Consider the following 18,367-nt stretch of genomic DNA (forward strand, 5'->3'; position numbering starts at 1 on the left):
ACTACTCAACTAGCACGAATTTGATAATATTACCTCCATATCTCAAAACAATCATCAAGCATCAAACTTCTCTTAGTATTCAACACACTCATAAGAAAGTTTTACTAATCTTGAATACCTAGCATATTAAGATTTTAAGCAAATTACCATGCTATTAAGACTCTCAAAATAATCTAAGTGAAGCATGAGAGTTCATCTATTTCTTCAAAATAAAACTACCACCATGCTCTAAAAGATATAAGTGAAGTACTAGAGCAAACAACAAACTACTCCGAAAGATATAAGTGAAGATCAATGAGTAGTTGAATAATTATGCAACTATGTGAAGACTCTCTAACATTTAATAATTTCAGATCTTGGTATTTTATTCAAAAAGCAAGCAAAGCAAAAGAAAATGAAATTCTAAGAATAGCAAACATTATGTGAAGAAGCAAAAACTTAGGATCAACCGATACTAACCGATAGTTGTTGAAGAAGAAAGGTGGGATGCCAACAGGGGCATCCCCAAGCTTAGACGCTTGAGACTTCTTGAAATATTATCTTGGGGTGCCTTGGGCATCCCCAAGCTTGAACTTTTGTGTCTCCTTAATTCCTCTCATATCACGGTCTCCCTAAATCTCAAAAGCTTCATCCACACAAAACTCAACAAGGACTCGTGAGATAGGTTAGTATAAACCATTGCAAAAACCTTATCATAATCTACTGTAGAAAATCACTAAAACTATTATTCAACATTGCATACTAAATGCCTCTGCATATTTAATAGTCGTATCCTCAAATAGAATCATTAAAGAAGCAAACATATGCAAACAATGCAAACATAACAGCAATCTGCCTAAACAGGACAGTCTGTAAAGAATGCAGCAACATCCATACTTACCTAGCTCCAAAAATTATGAAAGAAAATTCCCACTGTAGTAAATTTATCAGAGCTTAATATTCAAAAGGTTTCAACATTTTATCACATTCTTACTTTTCTAGGGAATTATTGCAACAGCAGTAAACTTTCTGTTTTCAAACAGCAACATGTGGACTTCTAAAATAGGCATAGTAAAGGCTATCAATGCCACTTTTATTGAAATAAAAGATGCAACACATTGTTCTAAATAACAGCAAGCAAATCCTAACAAAATAAATTGACTCTCCAAGCAAAACACATATCATGTGGTGAATAAAAATATAGCTCCAATTAAAGTTACCGATGAACGAAGACGAAAGAGGGGATGCCTTCCGGGGCACCCCCAAGCTTAGGCTTTTGGTTGTCCTTGAATATTACCTTGTGGTGCCTTGTGCATACCAAAGCTTAGGCTCTTGCCACTCCTTATTCCATAGTCCATCGAATCTTTACCCAAAACTCGAAAACTTCACAACACAAAACTTAACAGAAAACTCGTAAGCTCCGTTAGTATAAGAAAGCAAATCACCATCATAAGGTACTATAATTAACTCATTCTAAATTCATATTGGTGTAATATCTAATGTATTCCAACTTATCTATGGTTCATACCCTCCAATACTACTCATAGATTCATCAAAATAAGCAAACAACACATAGAAAACAGAATCTGTCAAAAACAGAACAGTCTGAAGTAATCTGTAGGTTTCGACCACTTCTGGAACTCATAAAATTCTAAAATAAATTTCTGGACGTGAGTAATTTGTCTATTAATCATCTTCAAAAATAATTAACTCAATAGCACTCTCTAATAAAAACTGGCAGCAATTCTCGTGAGCGCTAAAGTTTCTGTTTTTTACAGCATGATCATAAAGACTTCACCCAAGTCTTCCCAAAGGTTCTACTTGGCACAAACACTAATTAAAAGCATAAAACCACATCTGAACAGAGGATAGATGAATTATTTATTGCTAAACAGGAACAAAAAGCAAGGAACAAAAATAAAATTGGGTTGCCTCCCAACAAGCGCTATCGTTTAACGCCCCTAGCTAGGCATGATGATTTCAATGATGCTCACATAAAGGATAAGAATTGAAACATAAAGAGGGCATCACAAAGAATATGACTATCACATTTAAGCCTAACCCACTTCCTATGCATAGGGATTTTGTGAGCAAACAACTTATGGGAACAAGAATCAACTTGCATAGGAAAGGAAAACATGCATAACTTCAAAACTTTAAGCACATAGAGAGGAAACTTGATATTATTGCAATTCCTACAAGCATATATTCCTCCCTCATAATAATTTTCAGTAGCATCATGAATGAATTCAACAATATAACCAGCACCTAAAGCATTCTTTTCATGATCTACAAGCATAGAAATTTTATTACTCTCCACATAAGCAAAATTCTTCTCATTCGGAATAGTGGGAGTATCATAGGAAACTCGAATACTATAAATTGTTTCCACATTAAAAGAGTAATGTTCAGAAAAAGGGTAATCATAATCATGACAAGTTTTATAAATATAACCATCACTACTTTTTATAGCATATGTATCATCACAATAATTATCATAAGTAGGAGGCATGCTACCATCATTATAAATTTGCATATCAAAACTTGGGAGACTAAAAATATCATCTTCATTAAGCGTAGCATCCCCAAGCTTGTGACAAACATTAATTGCGGAAAATATATTCTCAAAAACATCATCTTCATCAAACATAGCATCCCTATGCTTGGGCCTTTTCATATCATAAGCATAATCACTCTCATCATTAATAGTATGGATAGCACCAATAGTATAGCAATTATCATATTCGTCCAAGCAAGTGCCAAAAAGATTTTCAAGATCATAAGAAGTATCATTATCTTCCACAATTATATTTTCATGAGGAACAATAGTAATAGGAGCAGCACTATTTGGGGGAGATATCTTTTTACCTCTCTTCCTTTTTCTTTTCTTCTTCTTCACCACATCATGTGTGGGTTCAATCCTCTTTTTGGAGCTCCTTATTAATGAGATTAGTTGAATAGGAGGCTCCTCCTCGTTACCTGATTCATCATAAGAAATAATAGGAGGATATTGGGAAGTCTCTTCCCTTTCATTAGTATTCTCTTCATCCTCTATTTGTTTTCTTTTCTTTATGTAGTTGGCAATATAAGGATTTTCAATACAATTCACCGCACAATGCATATAAATTTCCTCTAGATCAAATCCAAGAAGTTTATAACGGGAAAATTCTGGAAGATAATTAGTTCATTTCTTCATAACCCATAAGCAAACTAAGTTCATTATGATGTGCAAGGGAAATCAAGTCATCACAATTTTTGGACACGATATGATCATGAAACAATTTGCATTGGGTACTGAAATGATCATGTTCATTGCAAAGCTCACAAGTATGGCCAAGATAATTTAAATTTTTAGCACATTCATCTAGCCTTTTTTGCAACAATTTAGTTTCTAAGTACTTATGCCTCTTGCAATATCTATCTTCCCTATTTGGTGTATACTTACAAACCCAATGTACTCCACAAAAATTGACACGTTCATAGGAGACATTTTGATCATAACTAGTGCAATCATCATTAGTATCATGGATATTCAAAGAATTTGTACTAACAACATTGCAATCATGCTCATCATTCAAATATTTAGTGCCAAACATTTTATAGATTTCTTCTTCTAGCACTTGAGCACAATTATCCTTTCCATCATACTCACGAAAGATATTAAAAAGGTGAAGCGTATGAGACAAACTCAATTCCACTTTTTTATAGTTTTATTTTATAAACTAAACTGGTCATAAAACAAGAAACTAAAAGACTCGATTGCAAGATCTAAAGATATACCTTCAAGCGCTAACCTCCCCGGCAACGGCGCCAGAAAAGAGCTTGATGTCTACCACACAACCTTCTTCTTGTAGACGTTGTTGGGCCTCCAAGTGCATATGTTTGTAGGACAGTAGAAAATTTCCCTCAAGTGGATGACCTAAGGTTTATCAATCCGTAGGAGGCGTAGGATGAAGATGGTCTCTCTCAAGCAACCCTGCAACCAAATAACAAAGAGTCTCTTGTGTCCCCAACACACCCAATACAACGGTAAATTGTATAGGTGCACTAGTTCGGCGAAGAGATGGTGATACAAGTGGTATATGGATAGTGGATAATAGTTTTTGTAATCTGAAAAATATAAAAACAGCAAGGTAACTAATGATAAAAGTGAACGTAAACGGTATTGCAATGTGTTGAAACAAGGCCTAGGGTTCATACTTTCACTAGTGCAAGTTCCCTCAACAATAATAACATAATTGGATCATATAACTATCCCTCAACATGCAACAAAGAGTCACTCCAAAGTCGCTAATAGCGGAGAACAAACGAAGAGATTATGGTAGGGTACGAAACCACCTCAAAGTTATTCTTTCCAATCAATCCGTTGGGCTATTCCTATAAGTGTCACAAACAGCCCTAGAGTTCGTACTAGAATAACACCTTAAGACACAAATCAACCAAAACCCTAATGTCACCTAGATACTCCAATGTCACCTCAAGTATCTGTGGGTATGGTTATACGATATGCATCACACAATCTCAAATTCATCTATTCAACCAACACATAGGACCTCAAAGAGTTCCCCAAAGATTCTACCGGAGAGTCAAGACGAAAAAGTGTGCCAACCCCTATGCATAGGTTCATGGGCGGAACCCGCAAGTTGATCACCAAAACATACATCAAGTGAATCAATAGAATAACCCATTGTCACCACGGTTATCCCACGCAAGACATACATCAAGTGTTCTCAAATCCTTAAAGACTCAATCCGATAAGATAACTTCAAAGGGAAAACTCAATCCATTACAAGAGAGTAGAGGGGGAGAAACATCATAGGATCCAAATATAATAGCAAAGCTCGCGATACATCAAGATCGTGCCACCTCAAGAACATGAGAGAGAGAGATCAAACACATAGCTACTGGTACATACCCTCAGCCCCGAGGGAGAACTACTCCCTCCTCATCATGGAGAGCATCGGGATGATGAGGATGGCCACCGGAGAAGGATTCCCCCTCTGGCAGGGTGCCGGAACGGGTCTAGATTGGTTTTCGGTGGCTACGGAGGCTTCTGGCGGCGGAACTCCCGATCTATTGTGCTCTCCAGTAGTTTTAGGGTACGTGGGTATATATGGGTGAAAGAGATACGTCAGGGGAGCCATGAGGGGCCCACAAGGATGGAGGGAGCGCCCTAGGGGGGTGGGCGCGCCCCCCTGTCTCGTGGCTCCCTCGTTCCTTTCCTGACGTGCACTCCAAGTTTTTCCGGTAGCTTTCCTTCCAAAAATAACTTCTCCAGTTGGTTTCATTCCGTTTCGACTCCGTTTGATATTCCTTTTCTTCGAAACCCTGAAATAGGCAAAAAACAGCAATTCTGGGCTGGGCCTCTGGTTAATAGGTTAGTCCCAAAAATAATATAAAAGTGGATAATAAAGCCCAACATTGTCCAAAACAGTAGATAATATAGCATGGAGCAATCAAAAATTATAGATACGTTGGAGACGTATCAGGTGTCACTTGGGAGCCTCCGTCAAGATTGTGGAGTTGAACCAAGGAGTTTGTAAGGGCAAGGAGATCGCCTACTTCATGAAGATCTACCCGAGTGAGGCAAGTCCTTTGTGGGCGACGACCATGGTGGGATAGACAAGGTTGCTTCTTCGTGGACCCTTCGTGGGTGGAGCCCTCCTTGGACTCATGCAACCGTTACCCTTCGTGGGTTGAAGTCTCCATCAACGTGGATGTACGATAGCACCACCTATCGGAACCACGCCAAAAAATTTCGTGTCTCTAATTGTGTTTGCACACTCCAAACTCCTCCCTTTACCTTCAGATGCAATTGTTTTACTTTTCGCTGCTATACTCTTAGAATTGCATGTGTAGGTTGATTGGTTGACATGTGCTAAGTTGCTAAAATATGCCTAGAACTAAAATTGGGAAAAGGCTAGTTTTCTATTTGGTCAAGTAGTCTAATCACCCCCCCCTCTAGACATACTTTCGATCCTACAGCTTCACATTGAAGATTTTGAGCCATAGCCCGAAGTGGGGTTGGATGCGGAGGAAGGCCTCACACATGATGATAAACGCCGAGATATTGAGGAAGGAGTTCGGGGATAGGTCGTGGAAGTCTATCCCGTAGTAGAACATTATCCTGCGGATGAAGGGGTGGAGTGGAAACCCTAGCCCGCGAAGGAAATGGGGGATGAATACTACCCTCTCATTGGGCTTCGGCATGGGAATGATTTGACCTTGGGCTGGAAGACGGTGGGCGATTTCCTTCACCAGGTACCCGGCCGCCCGAAGCTCGGCGATGTCCTCCTCCTTGATGGAGGAAGCCATCCACTTGCCTTGACCTCCGGATCCGGACATGGTTGAGTGCTTTCTTGAGTGGGAACAGATGAGAACTTGGGCGCTGGAGCTCAAGAGTGGAAAGGCAGAAGAAGAGAGAAGGAGTGGGAGAGGAAAGGGGAATCTTATCTCCTTATAAGGGCAGCGAATATCAAACGCCTTCCTGCTCGCCTTAAAACTCGCCTATTCCCGAAGGCTGTGTAAACGGCACGGTTGGATTACCCACGCCCGTATTGATGAGAATGTCGTAATAAGGGGACACGATCTCTGCTTTGACAAGATGTGCCATTGGCAACCGCGTCTCGAAACGCAGAGTGGCAGAAGAAAAATGGTTCGAAATTATGACCAGACGGACGTGATGTCATGTTGTAAAAAGTTGTCAGCGAATTGGACTCATGGATTATTGTATTCTCTCTACGGCTGTGTGTGGTGCGTGTTACAGGTTCGGACACGATCAATTCGTCCGAACACTATTTTGGAGTTTGGAAGGAGGAACCCACCTTGCAATGCCGAAGACAGAACTACGCGCCGGATATCTTGTCATTGAAGCCAGGTTCAGGGGCTACTGAGGGAGTCCTGGACTAAGGGGTCCTCGGACATCCGGCCTGTTAGCCATGGGCCGGACTGATGGGCTATGAAGATACGAAGACCGAAGACTGTACCCATGTCCGGATGGGACTCTCCTTGGCGTGGAAGGCAAGCTTGGCGACCGGATATGTAGATTCCCTTCTTTGTAACCGACCTTGTGTAACCCTAGATCCTTCTGATGTCTATATAAACCGGAGGACTTAGTTCGGATAGGAGAGATTCATTATCATAGCCATACCAGCTAGACCTCTAGGGTTTAGCCATTACGATCTCGAGGTAGATCAACTCTTGTAATACTCGTATTCATCAATATCAATCAAGCATGACGTAGGGTATTACCTCCATAGAGAGGGCCCGAACCTAGGTAAACATCGTGTCCCTTATCTCCTGTTACCATTGACCTTAGACGCACAGTTCGGGACCCCCTACCCGAGATCCGCCGGTTTTGACACCGACAGTGACCCTAGGTTATCGAACCCATGAGAGGAAGATTCCCTTGAAGCGATGGTCTCTAGCAAGTTTTTGATAAAGTGTCAAATCCAGCTTTTGACCGGATCAATGAGCAAATAGTGATTCAAATACTTATAATAAAAAGAAGGTATGGGGATGGGGTCTTAATGCTTACAACCATGTATTAGTGTTGGGATCAAAATGATATTAGTTTGTGCTCGGGAAGCCACCCAACAATAGGTGCTTGCTTCATTTGGAATGGGGGATATGTCCAAATTACATCTTGACCGGCACAAGTCCTGCATCAAGAATCAGTTGTCCTATCGAAGGCCCTATCCGTCTTGCGGGGTTGCTCGATAATTAAGATAGAAATATCAGACAAAATCTTTGGGCATTTAATGACTACACCTCATGTATCCCCAAGGATATGACCCATGTTACCCTACTGAACCTTATTGCACTACAAAAAAAATACACTTCCGTGATGATACGTGTTTGTCACAGTAGGTCGCTTTTTTTGTCATGCATGTACATCCATGACAAATTTATGACAGAATTAAGATAGTCATACCTGTGCTGTCGTAGAAGTGTTCCATGACATTACCAAAATTATCATCACGGAAGTGTCCACTTCCATGATGATAAATCGCGCGTCACAGAAGTGCTTTCGTCAAGGGTGACCGACACGTGGCATCCACCGTAACGGAACGCCGTTAAGCTATCGGGTCGGGTTTTGGATCCGATAACCCGTTAATAGCCCCGACCAATGGGGATTTTCCACGTGTAAAATCATCATTGGCTAGAGGAAACATGTGTCAGCTCATCGTCACGACAGATGTCATCCACTCATTGGACAGAAGGCTCCTATGATACGTCGACACGTGGCACGGCCCAACAAGTTTAAATGGGCCGGCCCAACTAAAGGCCCACAAGATTTTGCGAACCATAATGGGCCAGCCCAGTTAAAGGCCCACGAGATTTTGCGGACCATAATGGGCTGGCCCAGCTAAAGGCCCACAAGATTTTGCGGGCCATAATGGGTCGGGCCAGGTAAAGGCCCACAAGATTCTTGTGGGTCATAATGGGTCGGCCCAGCTAAAGGACCACGAGATTTCGCCGACATTAATGGGCCGACCCAGCTGTAGGCCCACAAGATTTTGAGGACCCTAGTAGGCCGGCCCATTAACTGGCTGCCATGTTTTGGGCCAAATGCTGGCCCATATTTGATCCGGTCCATTAATGGCCTGCCACGCTCCGGGCCTTATAGTGGCCCATATGAGATCCGGCCCGTTAAAAGCCTACCACGTTCTAGGCCAAATTACGGCCCAGATCAGGTCCAGCCTCTAAGAGGCTTTGGGCTCAATTATGGCCCATATCAGATTTGGCCCATCAACTAGACACTATGATTTTGGGCCCACTTGCTAAAGGCCCACTTAGTAATTCGGCCTAATATTAGTTTTGGCCTGTTAAGGGCCCGTTTAACATTTCGGCCCTATATTAATTTCGGCCTGTTAAAAGCCCGTCATATAGTTGGGCCTAACTACGGCCCGGTTTGCATCCGGCCTGCTCACAGCCGATATCTGATTGGGCCAAACAAGGACCCAGACAATTTTGGCCTGTTAAAAGCCCGTGATTTGATTCGCACAATCATGTGCCGGGGTTCATTTCGGGCTGCTGCATAACTAGTAGGAATTAAGAACAAACCTACTCTATACAATAAAGAAATTACGGCATAGTAACTAAGAATAAACCTACACTACACAATAAAGGATTTAAGGTATATTACATCCACTGGGCATCAAAGTTCGCCACCAGTGATCATAAAGCGCAATGAAGAAGCAGATTACAAAAACTGGGCACCATTGCAGCGTAACAAAATAATACTGAACCGAGACCACTTCCAAGACTGTTCAAGAAAGGTTAGCCTTGCGGGGGAACTGCTTCGCAAGCTGCTGAGCAAGACTGTGAGACCGGTCTAGCATGTCAGTCATAGCTTCCAGGTGTAGCTGTTTAGCGATGAGGTTCTCATTGGTGTTCTCCGCAATCTTTCTTAGAGATAGGACTTCAAGTCGAAGTTGAGTTGCAGAATGCCTTTCTGCTAGAACTTGGGACTGAAGAAGTCGAACTGATTCAGACAACGAATTCTGTGAGCTTGTCTGACTGTTAGTCTCAAGTAACTTGAACACTGCATCAAGACAAGACTTTCGGGTTTTCTCGCTATCTTCAAGATGTTTTGCCTTCTTTGCTGCAATATATGTTGGGTTTGTCTCACAGCCTTCAGTAGACTTGTGCATGCCATCAGGCATATCACCCTGAAACAAAGCAGAGAGATGACAGGTTTTGCACGTGTATAAACAAAGATGATAACTGTTCTGTCAATTCTATCCAATTTCAAATTAGAAATTAAAGAGTACGTTCAAAATATCAATAGCATAATCTGGCATTATTCATAATGCGGGGAGCTTCACCACACTATTGGATTACCATGTCAACATAACAAGCATAGATGAAGGGCAAAGAAAATCATTGTATCTATTTTGGATAATGTGCATGGCATGTTGTTCATATCATCAGCCACATCAGTAAGATAAAACAGGAGATGACAAGGTGCAAACGTGGGCTGCTTCACCACACACTGGATTATAGATCCACAAAAACAAGCATACATATAGGGAGTATTAAGTAATGTGCATGGTATGAATAAGGAATTTGGTTTTATAAGTAAAACTTAGAACTTACGGTTCTTACGAACATGCATTTTGGTAGAAACATCAAACTAAACAGTAGTAAACGATAGGGAGTATGAGCAAATTAAACAGCAGTTGAGGATAAAGGCTTTAGAAGGACTAACTTACATTAATAGTTAACACCGGCTTTATAATGCCCTTCTCCATGGCAAGGGAAGGATAACTCAAGAATTTCAGCACATAATCTTCTTCATAAGCATTGCCTGTACTCTACATTTTGTAGAGAGTAATTATAGATATGATAATACTGGAAGGGATAGAGGATAATGAAGATAAGATGCAGATTGATGCTACATAATCAACTACCAATCCCTGGAAGTACAAGCGTTACAGGACAAAATGTACTGACAAGAGCAATGGGCTACACTTCTGCACTGGCATTGTCTGTGTAATCTACTTGTTGGTAAGATTAAATATAGATCTGATCTTTTTTAGTAAATGGTGGGCGAGGGAGATAAGATGCAGAATGCTACAAAATGAACCAATCCCTCTTCCCATAATACAAGAGTGTTTTGAACACTGGTGTACTGTACAAAACGTTCTTATATTATGGGACGGAGGTAGTAGCTGTTAATGTAAGTACAGTGATAGACCACATTCAGTCCTTACAAGAGGACTGCAGAGCTAAACCTCTTCAAAAGCATTGGGTTGATTCTGAATTTATGTAAGAGTCCATGCGGATCTTATAATGTCCACCAAATGGACGATTACGAGGCTAACATGTGTAGTGATGCTACATAATCAAACAACTATGAAAGTAAGTATGGTCATACAGGGCAAGAGGTACTCACAAGAGCAATGCAGTGTGCAGTATAGTTGCGAGATTCTGTGGTCCCTTGAGAACGAATGTTCTTCTGCTAACAGTTTTCGTACAAGTGAGACATTAAGGCAAATGCAGAAATGTAGTTCAAATTGTGATGTGATATCATAGACAGCACCTTACGCTGCAGCCGAGACCAATGTGTAACAAGATTATTCCAGTCACCGTCGGATAAATGTAGCACCGGAGACTTTACAGAAATTTCATTCAGAGGCTTGCCATCGAAGTGCGCTGGCCTCGGGTAGGAACGATACTTCATGAACGAGTGCTTGAAAAGCGCAACCAACCCTTGCTCGTCATCACAATCCAGTATGCGCCTCGCCTATTTAAAAGAATGAAATCTTGTGTCTTCTGTCAGCAGAAACATATGCAGTAAAGACCATGAATAACATTAGTACATTACTTATGCGTAAGTTGTGGAGGAAGACTGGAAATTGTTCTGTGTCTACGGTATAATCTTTCAATGAAGGAAATATGCGCACAAAGTTCCTGACAACAACATAAGCTTCGTCTTCTAAACTGGGAAGAAATGGAACAGGGGTCCTATTTGCTGCCATTGGGGCTCTCTCTAGTTCGAAAAGGGATTTGGCAACTGGATTTGGTGTACTCTTTGTTGGAATGGGGGTTTTGCATCGTACAGCTGGTGCTATGTCAACTGGCATAATCATACTGTTTGCTGCAGTTGGGGTCTGCTAAGTTGGGGCATCAGAAATGACCAGTGTAGTAGGGCTAGAGTCTGCTAGAGTTGGCGTATTTTGTGGGTCAGGTGATATTGCAACTACACCTAATGGGCTATTTGATTTATCAAGTGCCACTACCTTTTCCAAATAATTTGCTTGTGCTCCTCCACGATCAGCAATCGCCCTCTTCCTTTTGAACGTCTGATACACAAGAACAACATTTGAATGGATAAATATGGTATGATGACAGATGGAATATGTACTGAAAATGGATAGGCAGGGCGTATTCACATACACGATGTGTAAACTAAGCTAATGGCAGTTCAACAAAGTAGAAGCAATGCAAAGCATCAGTTGCAAGATATGTACGAGCAATGTAACCTTGGAAAGTTAGAGCAAGTACCTTTATGGGTGAATAAGATAGGGCATCTTCCTCTGACTCCTTCACTAGGGAGCTACATTGACTTAGGTCTCCCTCTAGCTCAGAATCACTATTAGGATCATATTCTGAGCATGAATCTGTAGGTGGAGAGTGTTTGCATTGCATTGCATCCAGACTTGATTTCAGTCCCTTAATGCCAAGTTTGACCGCCATGGCATTGTTCTGCTTTATTCTTTTCATGCGTGCAAGCTCATAATCATTATGATGCTGTTCAGAATCTGAGATTCATGAAAACATAAAAAGTAGTCAGATTATCTATGGAATGCATTGCGGTTTCAACTCGGAGAGTGTCTCCCTATAAACCCCTGCATATGCAAAGTTCACCTCCCCAACCGTGCTGACCAGACCACACACAGAGATACACACCCGAGCGGCGAACATGCATTTTTGAAACTAATTTAGGAACATTTAGATGACCAATTAAACAACTCTGTTTTAATAATATCAGATTCGTATTTGAACAACTAAGCTTGCTTAGCTTTATGGGAGGAGCAGTGTTATTATGACATGAAGCATGTATTCTGATCATATAGTGATCATAAAAGGGGGAAACTCTAAGCATATATTTTTTAGCAAAAGAGGGTTTCCCCTCTGATTTCTATTAAAGAAACCACCACGGAACCAACATGATCAATTAAACCCTAAGCATGATCAATTAAACAGTATTATGGCTGGGCCATGGCAGATTTGAAGCTGCAAACCGGAGAAATGATATTTAGCATCCGTTGTTTGCTGCGAACTAAGAACTAAATTCTAAGAGCTAAAAAGAAAGTAGTGTAACCAAGTTAAGATCTATTTTCTGGTTGAGATCAAAAAGTTGAGGAGATATGAAGTACCACCTCTCTTGCGGCGCCGTGTAGGCATCGGGGGTGCGATGGCTGTCGGTGGCGTTGAAGCAGATCTGCGACGGTAGACGGGTGCATCGGGGGATAAGTCCCGTTGTGGTGGAAGAGAACATCGTGTGAGCGGCCCCAGCAAAGAGGACGCCGGCGCCGATGAAGCGAGAGGACGCGATGCAAGGCTATTGGTCCGTCGCCGTGGATGAGAAACGTCCATCTCTAGCAGTGGACGACGCGGTCTTGGTAGGCGCTCTGGCATGGTGGAGGACGGTGGCGATGGATGTGGTGGAGGACGGCGGCGATGTATGGGGTGGCGGACGGAGGCTGGTGTGGGAATGGGGTGTTCTAGCGCGGACGATGTATGAATGGGAAAATGGAGGGAGAGGTACGGGGAACCATGTTTTTGGGACGCGCCTGTCTGAAATATGGGAAAGTTACGAACTTATCCCCCGTTTCAAATTTGGACGTCTCGTCGGTTGGGGATAGGTCGGTAATCTCGCATCTCCCAAATATTTGACGTTAACTATTTCGGGCGAGGAGAGGGTGTTTTGCCGCCCACGGTTGGCGCCCACGGTGTATGAACGGGGCTGACAGGTAGGGCGGTTGTGTCATGTCTGATGGAAGTTACACATCTGCCCCTATTTAAAATATTAGCCTACATCGATTTCGGGCGAGGAGAGGGTGTTTTGCCGCCCACGGTTGGCGCCCATGGTGTATGAACGGGGCTGACAGGTAGGGCGGTTGTGTCACGTCTAATGGAAGTTACACATCTGCCCCTATTTAAAATATTAGCCTACATCTATTTCGGACGAGGAGAGGGTGTTTCGCCGCCCACCGTGTATGAATGGGGAATGGAGGGAGAAACAGAGGTCTTTCGGACGAGCTTGAATCAAATGAGTTTTGCCGCCCATGTTTGACGCCCACCATGTCGGAATGGGCTCAGAGGCGGTCGTGTCATGTCTAATTGAAGTTACTAACCTACCCCTATTTAGAGAAGTGGAAATCGGGCCGATGGATTGTCCGTGTAATGGGTAGACAGTAATTTCCATCTCCCAAACACTTGGCTTCGGGCGGCCGATGTGGGAGTGGACATTTTGTTGTTTGTTTCGAATTTTGGGACAATAAGCATCCACGTTTACCCTGGCAACTAAATTCAAATCCATTTTGTATTCCTATATGAACCTTTATAAATCATTCTATGTGTTTTTATATATCTTCAGAAGGACGACAAAGATGTATTCCACTGTCATATATGAATATGGTTTACAAATGCCGATACTCAAATTCAGAAACTAGAATCCAGTTTAAGGTGAATTCGAATATTTGGAACACTTCATGTCCAACTCAAATGTCAAACGCAGCATAATGTGTACTCCCATTTAGATATGTACACAAGCGATGTATCAAGATTCAAGTACCGAGTCAATCAACCAAGAATGTACGGAACTAATAGACATATAAACACTTATAGAGTATATGGATCAATAATATCAACTAACATACATAAGCCAGGCCGCTGTACTTTTTTTTGGCTACAACATCATCCTTTTTTAGCCAGCATCTTGGCCCTTTCCGATGCGTGCCACTTATGGTCCATCTATACTACTATTGCTGAATGCACATTCAACCCGATTGGCATATTTGTAGGTCTGGCACAGCAATCCAAATGAAATGCCTCCGAGTCTTATCAATTAATACAGACTTGTGCTCAAATAAAATTACAAAAAAACAATTATTACATGATCTCTAAAACAAATGGTTTGATTGATTACATGAACATACAACACAAAGGTTATTCAACTGTGGAAAGAACATTTCACCTATGATTTACCAAGTAAGAATTTAATTTCCTTTTTTCCTTCAGGACCTTAACAATCTGGTCAGTCTCAGCTTGCTTCGTTTTGAAATCCACCAAATATTTAACGGTTGTCTTGAGTACTGCTTGTGATTGCACTGTTTGCTTCCTCAACATGTCAACTTCATCTCTAAGTGCAGAAGCAGAATCTCTTTCTACCACTAGTTTTGTCTCTAGAGCATCAGCAGTTGGAAATTCATAATGCACGATTGGGCCGGTGCCACTGCTGTGGGATGATGCAACGTCCATGGGGACCTCGCTCTTTGATCTTCGGCTAACCTATTTTGCCATTAAAGTTCAGATTGGATTCAGAAAAGTTGAAGTTAGCAAAACATCTCAACTGGGAGTTATAACAGCAAACCAGTTAAACAAACAAGGAATTAAAGAGTTTCAATTGGATGCTGAAAAGTAGTTATTAACATCATTGTAACCCGCTGTTGTAGCAGCAAAGCAGTTAAACAAACAAGTAGATATTTAAGTTAAGGCAAACAGGTAATTCTTAACAGTAAGTATCAAACACATAGATAGGCGCAGTCTACAATATGATTAACAGGCTGTGCCATTATGCAATCAGTAGCAAACTAAATTAAGCCAAGCAACGTAATTGAACAATTTTGCAATAAGTGGCTAACTAAAATTCCGAGAAGCGGGTAACTGAACTTACGCTAGTTCTTTGTACAGGCACACTGCAACTTCTTTTTCGCTTAGAAGGTTGTACGAAGTAGTCCATGGCATCAATTGCTTGGATACACAGTCCCAATACTTCTTTCTTCCCACACTGCATGGGTGCCGGGGTACTGATCCACGAGCACCTATGGGACCGGTGGGCCGAGTCCCTTTCGGTTCGGCGGGGGCGGAGGTCGCACGAAGAGCGGATCAAGGCGAAGCACACGAGCGGTTTACCCAGGTTCGGGCCGCACGGATGCGTAAAACCCTACTCCTGCTTTGTGGTTTGTATTGAGTTCTTGCTCGGGAGCGCGGAGTGCTACAGTACACCCCAGCAGCTAACGAGACCAAGCGTGAGTGTTCTGTTTCTCCGAACCCCCCAACCCCTCTCTACGTTGCACATGGGCCTCCTTTTATATGCTCAAGGGGTCACCGACAGGTGGCAACGGAGACAAAGGGTAAAAATGGAAAGGTGCTGTGGTAGGTATAGCTACCTGCTATAGTGTATCATACCTAACCCTGACGGCAGGGGACAAGGGCATTAAATGCCCGTCTGCGTCGCCTAAAAAGTGCAAAAGGGACCGTTAGGGGCACCACCGCCCGCCACGATGGCAATCTTGTCAGCGCCGCTCGCCACCGTGCACCGCTGGCTGCACAGCCCCCCGCCACGTACGCCTGGAAGGGTCCCAGAGCGACACGTTGGTGGATGTGCTGGAGCGCGGTCACAGAGTGGTAGCTTGCCGCGGCAAGCGCCTTGCCGCGGTCATTGTCTTGTCGCGTCCGGGAACTTGTCGCTCACCGGGCCTTGCCGGGACGCGTGGCGCGTCGCGGCAAGTTCCTTGAAGTGCCTTGGTTGGCCTTCTCGGCAAGCTCCTCTTGCCGGGGTCTTGAGATGCTTTTGTTGGCCTTCCCGGCAAGCTCCTCTTGCCGGGGTCTTGTCTCCTTGGCTTGGATACTTTGTCCTTGAATGGCGCCAAAGGAACCACGGAGGACCTTGGCGGTCACCTGGCAAGTCTTGCCGCGGGGTGCTGCGACTGCCCATGCACAAGTTCGGGATACTAGGGTACCCCTACTCTAGTACACCGACTGGAGCCCCCGGGCCTGGGCCATACACGGTGCCGAGCGCTGTTGGGCCAGGCCCAAAACAGGGCACGGGCACGCGCGGCCTAGGTTACGCCGTATCTCTCTCCGCATCCACCGCGCCCTCCCCGAACGGCACGCGTTGAATGCGGCATCGTGGGAGAGATCGTGGGGGGTTTCTTTATTCAGAAATGCGGAACGTCCGCCCCCTCCCTCTTTATAAGCAGAGGAAACAGGGGTAGTTCGCCCATTCGTCAGTTGCTGCTTCAATCTCAGAAATCTCCGCCGCTCCCTTGTCTTCCCAAAGTCGAAAGAGAGCAGCGCTCCGCCCCCCATCGCCACCAGCACCACCAACGCCGTCGACCTCCTCCACCACTTCCGCCATGGCTCCAAAAGCTGACAAGGGGAAGGTTGTGAAGTCGACCGAGGCGCAGCGGCTTGCGGCGCTGCGAAAGGAGCGGGCAGTCTTCCCCCCCCCCCCAAGCTCGCCGCGAGGGAGCTGAGGGAGAACTACTACCTCTTCTGGTCGATGGAGACGCGAGCGCATCCGCGCACGAAGGTACTTCCAGCTACCGCTTGGAAGAGGGCTCCAAACGGATATCCCTTCTTCGCCTTGTTCTTCTACCGTGGGTTCTGCCCGCCCTTCTCTGAGTTCTTCTGCGATATCATGAACACCTACGGGTTCCACCTCCTTGACTTCACCCCCAATGTCGTTCTGACGATGGCAGTTTTCGCACATCTCTGCGAAAACTTTGTCGGAGTCCATCCCAATGTAGCCCTTTTTTGCCACTTCTTTATGCCCCGAGTAGAGAGAGGAGGGCCTTTATCCGGCGGGATCGCCTGGATCTCAAGGGCCGGCAAGAAGGACACTTATCTGGAGGGAGAGTTCCGCGGCAAGTGGGAGGAATGGAGAGCAGACTGGTGCTGGATTGACGAGGAGAACCCGCAGCCATTCACCGCCCGGCGCCAAGCCCCAGTAGCACGCGGCAGCGACTGGAGTGACGTGGCCCCGGAAGACGACAGGCTGAAGATTGCTGTCACCCGGATCCTACGCCTCAGGCTTGTCGGGCTCACTGTAGGCGCTGTTGGCGCAGATTTCCTTTGCCGCCGCATCGCCCCCCTGCAGGAACGAGGGAGACCCGCCTGGAGTTCAAGAATGCGGCGGATATCATGAGGCTGCGGCCGGGCCTCAACTTCAACTTCACTGTTCTGGAGCTCAACGCGATGCTCCAGGAGCTGTTCAAGTATGACCCCCAACATCCCGAAGTGTTCAGGTTGCCGGGGAGTGTCGTTCCGCTGTGCAACAACTCCGCGCTCGACCGCATCCGTGCAATGATGCCGCTGTGCGACTCGCATGGAATTGTCCCAACTTGGCAAGAGCCTGCAGACGACGTCGTGCAGCAATTCTTCGATGGCTTAGTAGAAGTGCCGATCCGCCCCGACGAGAAGGATAGCCTTACTCGCGACACCACCGATGAGGAGATGACACGCATCGCCACTAGGCTGGAAGAGGCGGCGGCAGCCGCAGCCGCGGGCGAATTTGGATTCACCATGGAGGAGGCAGGTGCAGCAGAGGCGGGAAGCCGTGCCGAGCGAGAGGAGCGCGTCGGCGAGAAAGAACTTGCCGGGCATGGCGCCGGGTCGAGCGAGCCCGCCAAGGATACGAGCGGCTCGCTGGAAATCAACTCGTCTTCCACCTCATCTTCAGACAGCTCGCCGCAAGCAGGGCCTCCATCTCCACCAAGAAGGCGTCTCCGCAAGGCCGGTGACGTAGCGGAGCGGCAGGCGGGTCAACACTCGCCGCGCCGCGTGACATGCTCCACCGCGGCAAACCGTTGCCGCGGGAGCACCTCATGCTGCGACGGCAACTGGAGCGGGGTCTAGCCGGACCACCGCT

At 44.7% G+C, this 18,367-nt stretch overlaps 1 pseudogene; it reads right to left on the minus strand.

Annotated features, from left to right (window-relative positions):
* LOC147981374 (uncharacterized) overlaps window positions 1-18,102 on the minus strand; it is a 37,091-nt pseudogene extending 18,989 nt beyond the window's left edge.
* Between the last annotated feature and the right edge of the window lie 265 nt (window positions 18,103-18,367).

Source organism: Triticum urartu, chromosome 3A (assembly GCF_056163025.1).
Source record: "Triticum urartu cultivar PI428250 chromosome 3A, HENAU_Tu73, whole genome shotgun sequence".
Classification (NCBI taxonomy): Eukaryota; Viridiplantae; Streptophyta; class Magnoliopsida; order Poales; family Poaceae; genus Triticum; species Triticum urartu.